The following is a 16431-nucleotide window of genomic DNA, read 5'->3' as shown; positions in this document are numbered from 1 at the left end:
ACACTAAAGCACCAGATCAATTGCAATTTGTTGGGTTAACTGGAGAATAAAGCAATATTAAAAGTTGTGTAATCTAGTGCAGTAGTTGAAAATCGCATTGCAAATTAGCTGCAGACAAAAAAAGTAATTGTAAAATGTCTCTTGAATTAAATTATTTCCTTTTCTCTTAGTCTAACATAGAAATGTAGTAATAAAAAGGTGCATTGCTCATACAAACATCTTACATTCAGAGAAAAACAGCTTTGCAGACTGTGAAAAGCTAGGGAACGAGCTTGCAAAAATCTCAGAGCCAGACAACAATCAATGCACTACTGCATATTTGACTGTTGTCTTCAAACAGCACTTTGCTCTGGGTGCACTGTGTTAAGGAAAACTTATACAGAGAACAGCTCTGTTTAAAAAGAACAGCCTAATGTGGAGCCACACTGAAAAGTTAAAGTGCTAACAGTTCCTGTTCTTTCTGCAGACATGCTGCATTTTCTGCGATGACATCTCAGATCACTCTATGTTCTGCCTTGGGGCTCACAACTAACTCCTTACTTGATCCACTACAATCTGGTTTCCGCCCTAAACACTCAACAGAAACCGCTCTTGCTAAAGTAACAAATGACCTGTTATCAGCTAAAGCAAAAGGCCATTACTCCTTACTAATTCTCCTTGACCTGTCCGCAGCTTTTGACACAGTTGACCATCCTCTCCTCCTAAAAATACTACATTCATTTGGCATCCGAGACACATCCCTCTCCTGGTTTGCATCATATCTTTCAAACCGCTCGTTTTCAGTTTCCTTTAACAACATATCTTGAGATCCTATGCCTCTCTCAGTTGGGGTACCGCAAGGCTCTGTCTTGGGCCACTTGCTTTTCTCTCTTTATACATCCTGCCTTGGAAAACGTATAGCCTCCTTTGGATTCCAGTACCACCTATATGCTGATGATACCCAAATCTATCTTTCCTCTCCTGATATCTCTCCCTCTTTACTCAACCAGATTTCTGACTGCCTCTCTGCAATTTTCTCTTGGATGTCTTCACACTAACTCCAACTCAATCTGTCCAAAACTGAGCTGCTTCTTATCCCCCCCTCTTCGAGACATCCAACACCTGACATTTCTCTGATGGTTGGAGACTCTATTCTCAACACTTCACCCCAGGTCCGCTGCCTTGGGGTCACACTAGACTCAGAACTCACATTCAACCCACACATACAAGCGCTTACCAAATCCTGTCGTTCACACCTACGCAACATTTCCAGAATTCATCCCTTCCTTACTCAAAAAACTACAAAAATACTTATTCTTCGGAGCAGGGTCCTTTTCCTCCTGAATTACATTTGTTTCGTTTTGTTATGTTTTGTATTTTATCACAAATCGTTGTCATTGTATACCACTATCACTGTACCCAGCGCTACGGAATTTGGCGGCGCTATACAAATAAATGATAATAATAAGATGTTTGGAGCAACCTACTGACCACGTTCCTTTAAAATGTGATGCTGTTTTGAAGGAAAATGGAGGTCACACCAAATATTGATTTAATTTAGATTTTTCTTCTGTTCACTAACTTTGCATTTTGTTAATTGATAAACTATTAACATTTCTTACTTTACAGCATTTTTTTCACACCTGCTTAAAACTTTTGCACAGTACTTTAAAGCTCAAAAAACATTTTGGTGCAATATTTCTGCCTACTGGAAAGCTTTTGATCATCAGGCACAAAGACAAAAGGAGAAGAGAAATCTTTTTGGTTAGGAACAATTAAATACTGGAGATGATCACACTTATAACTTAAAGGGACATAATACTCATATGCTAAATCACTTGAAACTGATGCAGTATAACTGTAAAAAGCTGACAGGGAAATATCATCTGAGCATCTCTATGTAAAAAAGGAAGATATTTTACCTCACAATCTCCTCAGCTCAGCAGAGTAAGTTCTGTGTAAAAAGTTATACTCAGCTACTCCCAGCTACAGGTAAAAAAAAAAAAGAAATGAACTGCAGCCAATCAGCATCAGCAGTGCTGAGGTCATGAACTCTTACTGTGATCTCATGAGATTTGACTTAACTCTCATGAGATTTCATAGTAAGCTTCCTTTACCTGATTGGTGAAATAATATGAGAGTGCACGAGGCTCATCCTTTCAGCTGTCCCAGGACAGACATACTAATTTGCTGCTTAGAAATCCTTTACAATGGGAGGTGGCTACTGAGGAACTTTTGAGGTAAAATATCTTTCTTTTTTACATAGAGATGTTCAGGTGATATTTTCTAGTCAGCTTTTTACAGCTATACTGCATCACTTTCAAGTGTTTAAACATTTGGGTATTATGGCCCTTTAATAAAAATAATTTAAACATAAATACTGGAGATGATAAATACTGTGCTTTAATTCATTATTACAAATCGACAACTTTGAAAAAAAGTATTTCATAGTGTGCATTTATTTGTATATTGGGTGATGTCACAGAAAGAAACATGTTACAATATGCATACTGATTCTTCCTTATTTTCATTTATATTTCAATTTAAGAGCCCAATTCTCTAAAGCTCTCTGGTCTGCCGAGATTACTTTAAGAAGTCTTGTCAGTACTTGAAGGTCCCGCAAATAAATTTAGAAAGGCAAATTCTAGTTTTAGAGCTGTTTATTTCACTACGCAGGTTCTGGATGTGAAGGAAACATATATTACAATATAATGCTCAAAATAATCACCAAAGATTTTGTGTGATTTCTCTCCATGGCAGCAAGTTTTTGATCACACGACCCTTAGTGGTTGTTTTTAGTTGACATATTTTTTTAACCTATTTGAGAAAGAGATTATCCAAAAACATTTGAAACGTAAATATCCTACTAATAAATACGCCTTTTGTTAGCCTAAACCATCATTACATCCATGCTCTCCTGTGTAATAGAATTTTCATACTGTACCCATCGCACTCTTTACTCTGTAAGTCCTCCAATTTTTAATGCTTTTTGAAAACCCATAATTTCAAAGAGATGCATAACAAGATCCCCACTAATTGGTCATAACTATCATCCAAAACCATAGTGCAAGATCAAACAACCTCTACAACTTTGGTCTTACTCACTGCTAAGCCTCTAGAGCTTTACAAATGAATGATATTAATAGAAATAACAATAAGTTAGCAGTATTTTTTGCTTTAAAACAATATTTAATGTGACAGTAAACACCTTGTATTTACAGCATTTGTCCACAGCCTCCCAATAGGTTAAATTATTAAACTAGATTAACACCTTGCTTTTCAATGATCAATCTCCACTCACCCCTTTCATTTTCTGGTGGAACAAATTCGGACTTTAGTCTGGTGAAGACAGGACTTACAACCGTCATTATGGTAACAAAATGCCAGTTGTTTGGCTTCAACCGGAATAAGATAAACTGTAAATTAGGGTAATTAATATACATGGAAAGATTAGGCTTGTAAAGTCAGTCATGTGCTCTTTCTGTTTTCAAGACTGGAAAATCCACGTTTGGATTTAAATTACAGGGAAACGGTGCAAAATAAATAATGAAAGTATAATGCAAAGTTTAACTATGCATAATTAATAATTTTATATTGCAATCTCAAAGTGTTTACAGTCCCTTTAGTTCTTACTCCTGATACTCAAAAATACAGCCGAACCTCCTTCAGAGCCACGGGGGCGTCTTAATAGGAGGCATAGCACGGCGGATCCCAGGGCCTGATCTACAAGACCTTCACCTTTAATGCAGGTCCTAAGATCTGCTGCTCTGAGCCTCGTATCCGCTCACCCTGGGGTTCTGTGAAGAAGGATCGGGATAAGAGCAGCTGCAGGTATTTTAACCCCCTAATGAGATTTAAAGGAAACAAATAACTGCAGAAATTTGTCAGTATTTATTAATTATTTTTCTTTACATTTCGGTGTACATTCATTGGGATATTCGTTACATGAAAACAAGACGAATATCCGTGTTTTGTTAACAAATCTGTATTCATATCTAAATATATGCTTAGTTACTAGAGATTATATGCTTAGTTACCAGATAATATGCTTAGTTACTAGAGAGATAATATGCTTAGTTACTAGACAGATAATACAGATATATTGTGCTTTTGATAAATTTCTTTTATGTTCTCAAATTATATAATTTTAGAAGTACAGTAATTTTGTATATATAAAAGTATTTGTTATTATAGTGATTTTTATATGACAGAACCACATTGGGCAGTGTATTGATGGCTAATAACGTGTTGCAGATTTCAGAGTATCATTGAATACAAAGAAAGAACTTTGAGGTTTATACTATTTTAATTTTCATATTCGAGTATTATTATAGTGATCTGTAGAGCAATATGAAGGAAAGACCTCAAATAGTGTGTCACATTACTTCACAGTGTGACTGGACAACTTGCCATTTGTGGCAAATACAGTATATAGTTGAAAATACTACTCCTGTGAGTATAAAATGGGAGTGTTTTTTATTTTATGATTCAGATAGAAAATAACATTCTAAAATAAAACTTCCAATTTACTTCTAGTATAATATTTGTTTAATTATCTTGTTATCTTTTGTTGAAGGAGCAGCAATGAACTACAGGGAGCCAGTTCATAACATCAGGTGAGCCAATCAAAACAGGCATATATGTGCAGCCAACAATAACCATCTAGCTCCCAGTAGTGCAGTGATGCTCCAGAGCCTACCAAGGTATGCTTTTTGTCAAAAGATTCCAAGAGAATAAAGTAAATTAAATATTATAAGTAAATTAGAACGTTGTTTAAAATTGCATGCTCGGACTCACAAAAGAAAAAAAAATGGATTTCATGTCCATTTAAGTGACCACAACGTTATTAGTTCCCTTCAAAGGGCTAAGAATCAAGATATCGACCAAACACATAATTAGAAAAAGTATTTACTTTTTTTCCAAAAAGAAATAAACAAAAGCAATAAAAGTTTCAGGACTATGATGCCGGTATTTTTGCCAATTTCTCACTATTTAATTTGTTGTACAAATATATAAGTATTTATAAATGTGCTGTAGGAATGTATTTCCATAACAATAAAAATGCATCTATATTAACCAAGGGAGAGACAACAGGAAATGCAAAGGAATAGAATTGACAACAAAAAGGAAGCCCTAGATCTAGATATATAGCAATTTCCAACTCTGATGTTAAGAATGCAATTCATTTTAGCAAAATATTGTCTGATGTGTAATTTAAATCTGTAATGGGACCTTTTTTTTTTTATTAACAAAAAAAAAAAAGGAATTAGTTACCCTCCAACCTTACGGTCTTTGTCCTAATAAAGGTTCCATAATGGATTAGATGTCAATTGTTTCTCATTTCCAACAGTCATAATACTAATGGAAGGTTCTTAAACAAAGAATGCATGTAGAATAGATGCATAAGAAAATGCAATGTTATAATCATTGTACTTGTCTGCATCAATCTACTTCCTCAATTCTTTATTTTTTATAAATGATATGTAATCTGCACAGGAGTATATAGTAATTCTAATTACCAAGTTATAATGTAATCACCCTTACAATGTCAAACTGTTTTATCTATTTTGCCAGCGTTTTCATTATTTTTAGTGGGAGCTGAAGGCAGATTGTATCACACTAATGTCTAATTAGACGGTGCTTGCTTCCCTGTTCCTATTTGCAGATGAACTTTCCGTGGTGTCCCTCCCACACCCCCTCCCCTCGGATAAGCAGGATGCTGCAGCTGGCAGATCTGTTACCAAGGCAACCTCCTCCGGTTAGGGGGAAGGGGTGAAGCATCATGTGTATGTTGTACCTGTTAGCTGTTCTGACACATCATATCTAAACGAGAGGTGGATACATCAAACATACAGAATGAGCATAAAGTATAGTTACAGAGACAGGCACCTATGTGCCTCCTATATCCCCGCCCCAATACAATCTGGATAAGAAGGCAGCTGTGCTGTACCCCTACAGTATAACATAGCGCGCACACACCAGGGCATGAAGACACTAATACACGCACACACGGGCCTCTGCATCATCACACTCTCAGCCGACATCACCACATATAACTACCAGCAACAAACTGTAAAATGAGGACATAAGCAGGAGGCATGGAGAGCAAGGAAACATCACAGAGCACGGAAATCACAACATACCTATAGCACTGCTTGTGCCTCCATTGCATGTGGGATGACTGCACCTTTAGCTTTATTCTTTCTCATTCATGGTTTGTTTAGTGTTGTGTTTGATGATGCTGATTGTTTAGCTCTTCCTCCCTCAGGTGCCGGTGTGCTGAGGGCTGGATAATCACGTGAAAAACAAGCGAGTGGCTCATAAGAACAGTGTGCATGTGAGCGAGGCTGCTCGGTGCTTGCAGGTCCTTCCTGCTGCTGCCTGTTTGCCTATCATCAGTTTCACAGCAACACAGCTGGGATCCTTTATTATGGTGCTGCGTTAGGGACATATTCAGAGTGCAGATTTACACAGAGCACAATACCATTTGCATAAAAAATGTCATTATCTATCAAACTGTCGTACTAAAATGCTGGGATTTAATGCAATTGTCATTCGTTATACATATACCTTGTGTAATAAAATATATAGTGTCATGTATCTATAGATAAAATGCAGACATCAAAATGTGTGGGTATATATAGACTTTAAAATATATGTATACATTTGTGTGTATATATACAGTATATGTATATATACAGTATATATATATATATATATATATATATATATATATATGTGTGTGTGTGTGTGTATATATATATATATATATATATATATTTCTGTATATTGTGTGATTATTTTATTGTTTAATTACAGAACTTTTTTTTTTGCTTTATGACACCAGACTTGATTTTTTAATGTAACACTTCAATGCTTCTTAAAATGAACAACAAAAATAACAAACTAAATATGAATATGTATAACACTCTTGCTCCAATATAAACTTAAAATTAATCAACAGTAGATAAAAAGTGTAAATGCATTCAATATTTTGCATATTGTGACACATTCTTTAAGATTTTTTTTGCAAATCACTTCCAGCCATAAATCTTTGTTATACCCTCTGACAGATGCCATGCTACACTGGTGTATTTCAACACCCTGGATGTAGATTACTGATTTATAAAGGGTACCAATCTAAATAATAATTTAAAAAAAATCTTAAAACTGTCAAGATTAATTTTACACTATTCCAGAGCTCCAAGTCATCATTTGCTATTTTGATTTGAGTGTTTGTCTCACTGTCCCTGTCTGCACTATATATTTCTCTGTTTCTTTAAAGGGCCAGTAAATCAGTAGATTTGCATAAACAAACACATGATAACAAGACAATGCAATAGCACTTAGTCTGAACTTCAAATGAGTAGTAGATTTTCTTCTGAAGATTTTGAAAGTTATGTCTATTTCCACTCCCCCCATATCATGTGACAGACATCAGCCAATCACAAATGCATATACGTAAATTCTTACACATGCTGAGTATAAGCTAGTGACTAAAAAAGTGTAAATATAAAAAGAATGTGCACATTTTGTTAATGGAATTAAATTGGAAAATTGTTTAAAACTGCATGTTCTATCTGAATCAAGAAAGATTAATTTTGACTTGAGTGTCCCTTTAATAGAATCCTAGCACCATTAATCCCTGTCCAGGAAAGTGCAAACCTCACCCTGTGATCACTTGGCTTCTTTTTCTTTTTTTAATTTGTCATGTCACATAAAACACATGTTCCTGAAACAGCAGTAGTCCATTTGTAGAAGTTTAAAATTAGAAAGAATTAACTCAGGGTTAGACAAGGCTGACAAATTTGCAAGGCTATTTTATTAGGGACTATATATTATTTTAAATGTGTTATAAAAGTGTACCATATTCTCATTTTAAAGACAAAACTAAGGTGGATTGCAAGTCTTTAACTAACCCAGGGTTTAAAGGGGAAAGAACAATTTTTTCATTATTTTTCAGGTGGGAGTTGATTTTTCTAAGATTCCTCTTTTCCTTCATGTTTGTAATAAGAAGTGTAAAGCGTTTGTGGCTGTTTGCCATTGAGATCAATTAAAAGTTTACTTATGCTTCTAAATACAATGGAAAATATTAAAATGAAAATGTTAATGGGTAAAATTATAACTATAATTATAAAAAAATGGAAATACTATCAAAGAGAAGCTGAAGACTTATTTATCAAGTGGCATGGAGATCTATAGTTTAAAGTAGGAGCTACCAAAAATAGCACTATATATAGATTATTGATTATATTACAAAAATGGGTATTTTCTAAGACAACTCTATGTTGGAAAAAAAGTCTATCTTTTATGTGACAGATTTAAATTCCAGTAATTCCTTCTCAAAATATAGAGGGAACATAATGGTCAACTGTCATTAAGGAGTCTTTTCCATTTGGAGGCAAACTAAAAATGAATCTGTGTTCATTTCACTTTTGAACTTTGTATCCCTTTTATCCATGCATTCATTTTTTAATTCTATAAAAGGCACGTGTTGTACAGTTGTGGACTTGAAACTCGACGTGACGGAAATGGCAGAGTATCAAAATTTTGCATGCTTGTTAGTTACATTCGTTTTGGTTAGCTTGGTACTTTCAGAGCAAAAAATAAAATAAAAAATAGGGAACAAAAGTAAAAAAGGGAAAGGAGATGAGATTGTTTGACAAATCAACTTGTTTGTTTGCAGTGATGTACAAGGGGTCTGACCATTCATGTGTACAATGTACCTATCCAATCCTAACAGAGTATTATTAAATATTTGATGTGAGGAAAGCAAGTCAGGCATTAAATGCCATACAGGCTTGTCCAATCCAATTTTAACCTAGCATAGGGAGATGGGAGACTAGGTGAAACTCATCTTTAATAACTTTCACTTTAGTTTTTGGACAGTGCTGTTGTGTGTGATTCTGTCAGCTATTTCTCATTGTGTGTGGTGTTTTTTTGTTTGTTGAAAAACAATCTTTGTGTAGAATCAGATTTTTTCCTGCAACTGCAAAGTATTGGATTTTTTTTACTCTTTGTAGCAGGGATTTATTTTTCTATAATTGTTTAGTGTTAAAAAGTTGTAGCATTTTATAATAATGCAGTGGGGGGCATTGCTGGACTGGTAGGGCTCCTGCTTGAACCCTGCCCTTAAGTTTGCTCAATAGGCTAGGCTTAGTCACCTAGCATTATAGCTTTTTAATAAATACACTATAATAATAATTTATTAGTGGCTGGCTGTTGCACACAGTGAATGCCTAGTGTCTGCCTACCATGCTATAATTAGTAGATATTAAATTAGATACTGTATATTGTATTTAGATATATATTATACATATAAGTACACCTCATATACTTGAAATAATATTTCTTATTGCAGTAAGGGTACCATGGGCTCCTGGAAGTTTGTTCTTTTGGCTCTGCTTTGTCGTCTAGTAACTTACCTTTTCCTTTGGGTATAAAATATATTATAAAAATAACAATAATTGGGGAGGAGAACAGGAAGGGAGGTTTCCGGTGGGAGGGGCGTGCAATAGGTAGCACGCTCAGCAGCTCAGGTGCAAAGAGCTAGTTCCACACTACCCCACAAACAAGCTCCCTATAGCCGAGATCAAGTATCCTGGTCAGGGAAGTCGGAGGTCGGAGAGGTTTGCCGGAAGCCCCAATTGCCTACGTAGGCCGGTTAGGCACTGGCCACAAACGCATACGGCGGACTCGGAGCCGGGTGGTGTAACAGAAGAGACGCACACTGTGCAGCGTCATCAGCCGTGACAGTCTTGGATACAGGTTAACGCGGCAGCCCGAAGTCAAGATACCGGGGAAGAAGGTCGGCTCCTGCTGTGCCGGATTTAGCTTCATAATTCCGCCTGACTCCACACCTGGTAAAGTACGGGAGGTATCTCGCCCTGAACCTGGTAAGGAAGGAGACGGTGAAGTGGCAACGAGCAGGTAGTTTTAACTTTACTATACACTGGAGGAAAAAGAAAAAAATAATAACCTGTATGTAATATAACAGACTTAACAATGGTTTAGTTACACCACCCGGGCGGTATGTGTTTGTTGTGAGCTATTTTAATGGATGTACAAACATGTCTGCTTCTTATACATAAAGAGAGGTCAGGATCACCTGGTTATTTTGACACTGGACTGAACGGCCCTGTTTGCTCCTTCTTTCTGGGACTTTGTTTAAGTGAGATCTACAACAGGAGAGAAGGGAAAAAATAAGTATTTACACCTGCATAAAAAGGAAACTTACTTAGTAGTCAGCAGCTGAAATTTGTGTATATAGTGAGCATGTAAACCTCTGCTAGATAAAGGCAAAAACTGGGAGAGAAAAGCCGGCTGGGATAATAACGCTGGCCGAGGTCCCTGAATGTGCAGAGGTTTGGACTACCATCTAGAACGTATTCAAGAACGTATTTGAGAGGCTCTGCATTATAACAGAGGATAGGTGTGCTTGATAAAGTGGGGGTTCCTGGTCCACAGCAGGCACAGTTTTTACCAGAAGAAAACAGGGAACACTGGCTGACTAAATTTGGCTGTGAGAAGTTAAATAAAACAGCTGGGACTTAAGATAAAGTGACATTGATGCTATACGACAACTATATTACTGTCATATTATTTTACTGCTAGGTGTGGGGCTCCGTTGGTGGGTTTTTTTTTTTTTTTTTTTTTCTTTTTACTGTTGGGCCTGTGTGTGTTATTTTTTTTGTCTCTCCTTCTCTTGAGCTGCTCAAATTATAGAAGCAGCGTGTTAAGAGGTACTGCCTGATAGGGATATAGACTAAACCCAAAAGTATATACTAAGAGTAAGAAAGACTGCTGGGAGGGTAGCTGTACAGCGGTAGAAGGTGATTTAAAGATACAGCTCTTTTTGAGTAACTGTTGGATTAGTTAATCCAGCATTTTGATTTGCAAGGTAACATTAAGGGTACCTCTTTCCCACAAAGTGCGTCAGGACAGTGTATAACCAAGCAATACCAGAGATTGATCGTAGAGAAATAGGCAGGCCTTAAATTTGGGGTATACCTCTGTAACTAAGTATTTAGGGGAATTGCTAGGCGTCATATTCACTTTGCCACCTTGCCAGAGGGGCATATTACTGCACTTGTTTTTTTTTTTTTCACTTGCTTGTGTTTGGTTTAATTACACACTTACTAAAATTTGATAACGTACGGGGAACAACTAGTTCTCCCTTCCTTTTTTTTTTTTTTTTTTCTCACATCATTTTTCCATCTTGAATGGAAAGATTTGTCACATCGTCTAAAAATAAATCGCCAGCAATGCCACCGAAACAGAGAGATAAAAAAATAAAAAGCCCTGATTTAGAACAGAGTATGGAGGTTCAAGGGTTACAGCCGGGCAATTTTGACCCCCAAAATTTGGTCCAACAAATATCTGACTTAATATTGCCACAGCTTACATCAATAAAAGCAGAAATAGCTGGTCTTACAGATGAAGTTAGGCAGTTTTCTGGTAGATTAGTAGAGGCAGAAACTAGAATTTCGGAGCTGGAAGATCAGATGAGCGCCCAAGAAAATAGGAATAAAGCACAACATGACATTATTAGAACCATGCAGGCAAAGATAGAAGATCTAGAGGACAGATCACGTAGAAATAATGTTAAGATAATAGGTTATCCTGAGTCGGGCCAACAGCAAGATGCTGAGTTAATTAAATTTGCCTCTAAAGACCTACCAGCACTGTTGGGTCTACAAACATCTGAAGTATCATTTTTGGTGGAAAGGGCACACAGGATAGGCGCCCCTAGAGTAGACACTAATGGTTTAACAAGACCTAGACCTATCATGGTGAAATACCTAAATTTTCAAGATAAGGTAACGATTATGAGACAATTTAAACAAAAGAGACCAATAAGGTTACAACATGAGAATATCTTATTATTCCAAGATTTTTCCAGCGAAACCTCCCAGAAACGTAGAGAGATGTCCCCCTTTTGTTCAACATTAATCCAAAAAGGTATTCAGGCAAGACTTATGTACCCAGCGAAAATTTGTTTCAGAATAAATAATGAAAATGTGACCCTGAAATCACCCCAGGAAGCAAGGGATTTTATCAATACCCTTTAGTTGTATATGATAAGATAGTTAGGGAGGGGCTGTACTTTTTCTTTGTTTTTTTTTGTTTTTTTAGCGGTTCTTCCTAAGCAATATAAAATAGATAAAATGTGTTGTGGAAGGTGTTGTGCTAGGTTGAAACTAGAAGCCAGATTATGTCGGATCTTTGAGTTATCACTAACTAGAAGCTACATGTTGGAAATGTTTAAATCAATGTGTCTATATGTTATGTGTGTTGTTTCCTTTTCCTCCCCTTTTTTTTTTTTTTTTTTTTTTTTTTTTTTCCTTGGCCAAGATGGCTTAGTACGGGTAGAAAGACACAGGAGATAGAATGCTTAACATAGTATCATGGAACGTGGGGGGAATAACCTCCCCGACTAAAAGGTCTCTAATTCTAAAAACACTAAGAAAAAAGAACCCAGACATTGCTTTATTACAGGAGACCCATCTACAAGAAGTAGAGATGGCTAAACTGAAAAGTAGATGGGTAGGAGAAGTAATAGCTGCCCCTGGGCCTAAACGTAAAAGAGGAGTAGCGATTTTAGTCTCTAAAAAACTGGATTGCAAAATTTTAGTTAAAGATCGGGATACGGGGGGGAGATTTATTATAATTGAAGTAGAATATGGTGATACTGTAATAATTATTTGTAATGTATACGGCCCTAATGAGTTAGACCCAAAATTCTGGGACACCATGTACATTAAACTTGCCCCATACCTGAATGGGAACCTGATTGTCGCAGGGGACTTCAATATGACAACGACGCCAGTGATAGATAGAACCAGGCCTGGTAAGCAGGCGGTAGGTAGGAAAGCAGAAGAAAGATTATTTGGGTCTTTTCGTAATAAATTAAACCTCCATGATATATGGCGAATTAAGAATCCAGATGTCAGAGAGTTTTCGTGCATATCTAAAACTCATAAGGTAATGTCCCGTATAGACTTATTTCTTATTAATGACTCTATGCTGTCTTTAGATTTAAATCCAACAATAGAGGAGATAATCATTTCTGACCACGCAATAATTGGTTTAAGTTTGGATCATATTAGACACCGGAAGGGGGGAGCTAATAACTTTTTTTTTCCAAAACATCTTATACTGGATATGGAGTTTAATAGATTCCTAATCCATAAATGGAACCAATATAAAATAGATAATAAAGACTATTATAAGAAGATAGAGGTCTTCTGGGAAGCCGGGAAAGCAGTTTTAAGGGGTGAAATAAAAGCATACTTGGTTAAACGGAAAAAGAAATTTCGGGAGCAAGATATCCAACTGGCAAATCAATTAAAAAACAGTTATAAATTATATCTTAATAACCCCAATACTATGTCATGGGCTAGTTACAATAAAGCTAAAAATGAAAGAGAGGGATTCCTAAAATTAAAGAGTATAAAGCAGGATAGAAGGGCAAACGCCTTTTTTGCGAGTTATCATGGGAGGTCAGCAAAATTTCTAGCTAAAATAATTAAAGGAGGGAAAGAAGGTAGGAAAAATATTGTTAGTATCAAAAAAGGAAATATAAGTTATACAGCACCTAAGGAGATATGTCGAATAATGTATGAGCACTAATGAGCACTATTCAGAAATATATGAGGCAGGTCCCTGTAATGAAAAGGCTAAAGACTTGTTCTGGGAAAAGGTCTCTCTCCAACAATTAACAGTGGATGAAAGGGCAGAGCTGAACCAACCAATATCGGAATTGGAAATTCTAAAAGCCATAGAGAAGGTGAAATTAAACAAAGCTCCCGGTCCGGATCAAATACCGGCTGAATTTTACTGAATACTTAAAAACGAAATAGGAGATACATTGAGAGATTTATTCAATCACTATTTTGTTAAAAACTGTCTAGAATCTAATCTTTTCTCTGCCTCCACAGTTATTCTTATACATAAAAAAGACAAAGATCCAGAGAACCCTAATGCTTACAGGCCAATATCACTTCTAAACAACGATTATAAACTTCTTACAGCAATAGTAGCAGATAGACTAAAAAAATACATTAATAAGCTGATCCATACAGATCAAACGGGATTCATGCCAGGTAGGAATTCATCTAAAAACATACGGAAAGTGTTATTAGTCCTAAGTCAGTATTGGAACAAAATTAACGCCAAAACCAAACCTGGGGAAGTTGACCTGGCCCTTTTAACGCTGGATGCTGAAAAAGCATTTGATGCAATAGTATGGGAACACTTATTTACTGGAATTATCCCGTTTTGGTATTACCGGTAACTTTCTCAACTTTGTTAAATTAATATATAAAGCGCCGTGTTCTACGTTATTTGTAAATGGTCAATTCTCCCCTAAAATTACACTAAGGAAAGGAACCAGACAGGGGTGCCCTTTATCCCCCTTATTGTTCAACCTCTCGATAGAACCACTAGCGGTAAGACTCAGACAAATGTTATCTGGAATTAAGTTGGGAAGTGATAACGTTATTTTATCTCTATATGCAGATGATTTGTTACTCTTTCTATCTAGGACAGCACGAGATATACCAATATTACTAGAAATAATTAATGATTATGGGTCCTTTTCGGGGTATAAAATAAATTATTCAAAATCAGAACTACTCTGGATCAGACGCCCCAATAGATACATAGGTCAGCACCCATTCCAAGAGGTGGAACAAATAAAATATCTTGGACTATATTTAAGCTTAAATCCAGGATTATGGTATACTTTAAACCATCTTAAAATTTTCCAAGAAATTAGCCTACTGATGGAAAAATGGAGACCACTGCCCATCTCGTTATCGGCCAAAATAATGTTGTTGAAAACATTTGTATTTCCACGGGTTATGTACATACTTCAGAATTTACCAATCCCTATTAAAAATGTAGACCTGAATAGATATGACAAAGACTGTAAAACTTTTTTATGGAACGGAGGGAGGGTGAGACTTTCAAAAAAGATTTTATATCTTGACAAAGAATTTGGAGGCTATGGTCTCCCCAATCTTAAATTATACAATCAGGTCACAATGTTAAAAATAGCAATTGATTGGATTACGGAAAAAGATTACTGCTCTTTCCCAAATATAGAGGATAACCTAATAAAGCCCTTCAAGTTAAAAGCCATCCTACACACGCCTATGGATAAAATGCCATTGCCGATATTAAATATTAAGGTGATAAGTAATGTGGTGTCAGCCTGGCAGAGGTTTTGCTCAGAGCTTAAAATTAATTTCAGGTTCTCTAAATTTCTCACTATTTTGGGACATCCAGAATTTGCACCAGGACTAAGTTATGGGATTTTTCATAACTGGCAAAGGAAAGGTATAGTGTATATGGGGCAATTAATTGAGGAAGAGTCAGGATTATTCAAATCCTTTACACAGATACAGGAAGAATTTGACATCCCAAAACATCACCTCTTTGCGTTCTTGCAGGTTAGACATTTCTATAATCTCTCACTTCAGAAGTTTGCCGGTAACTTACATCTAGGGATAATAGGAAGTGGTATTCAGATGTACCGCGCAGGGTATCATTCCATATCAATTTGGTATGGAATCATAATGAAAAATCTGGGTAAAGGCCATCTCGATTCCCTGCATACCAGATGGTTAAAAATAATCCCAGAGCTAGTAGATAAGAATGTAAACCAGAGTATTGATGTGGTTGGTTATAAGTTCACCTCCTGGAAAGAATCACATAGCTATTTGATAAATTTGGCTTATATTACTCCAACTCGTCTAGGTAAATGGGACAAGAAGTGTAAAGGGAATTGCTTTCACTGCTTGGCTCCACAGGCCGATATACTTCATTGTGTATGGCGTTGTCCGAAAATATATCAATTTTGGGAGAAGATATCATTCTGGCTAAATAGAGTTGTGAGCCAAGTGGTGATCTTTACACCAGTGAGTATCTTCTTTTTTATATTTGATAAGCGCTTTACATCAGAAGAATATGCACTAATCACCACGGCCATACAAATTGCGCGGTTATTAATTTTTCGCTATTGGAAAGCTAAGAAATACCCAACTATAGCAGAATTTGGCCAAAAAATTATTGACCAATTAATCATAGAGCAGATGAATCTGGAGCCCAATAATGAAAGAAAGGCCAGGAGGTTTTATTTAAAATGGAAGAATGTCATTAGACGGCAACCTGTGGAGTTGCAAATAGAAATTTTGGGCCCCCTGCGAGAATCAGGTCTTGTATGCCTAGAAGAGTTATAAATTGTAGGATAGGCCCAGTTACGTTGCCAGAGAGGAATAAATAATATTCGAAGTTGGTAAAGGCATATGCCTTTCCCTTCCCCTTCCCTTTTTTTTTCTTTTTTTTTTTTTTCTTTCTTTCCCCTTTTCTGTGTCTTGTCTTGTCTTGTCTTGTCGTGTCTTGTCTTGTTATGCTGTGTTTGATTTCTGTTTTGCTATATAGGATAAA

The 16431-nt window shown here is 36.2% G+C and overlaps 1 long non-coding RNA gene across 1 annotated transcript in view; it reads right to left on the bottom strand.

Moving 5' to 3' along the window:
- The window catches only part of LOC128651952 (uncharacterized), a 106428-nt gene extending 100244 nt beyond the window's left edge, over positions 1-6184 (bottom strand). Inside the window, exon 1 of the long non-coding RNA XR_008401225.1 lies at positions 6123-6184. This is a non-coding gene — a long non-coding RNA (uncharacterized LOC128651952). The remainder of the gene's footprint in view (positions 1-6122) is intronic.
- Between the last annotated feature and the right edge of the window lie 10247 nt (positions 6185-16431).

This window comes from Bombina bombina, chromosome 3 (genome assembly GCF_027579735.1).
Source record: "Bombina bombina isolate aBomBom1 chromosome 3, aBomBom1.pri, whole genome shotgun sequence".
NCBI classification, from domain to species: domain Eukaryota; kingdom Metazoa; phylum Chordata; class Amphibia; order Anura; family Bombinatoridae; genus Bombina; species Bombina bombina.
The sequence above is the reverse complement of the archived record's forward strand: the minus strand, read 5'-3'. Positions and strand labels throughout refer to the sequence as shown.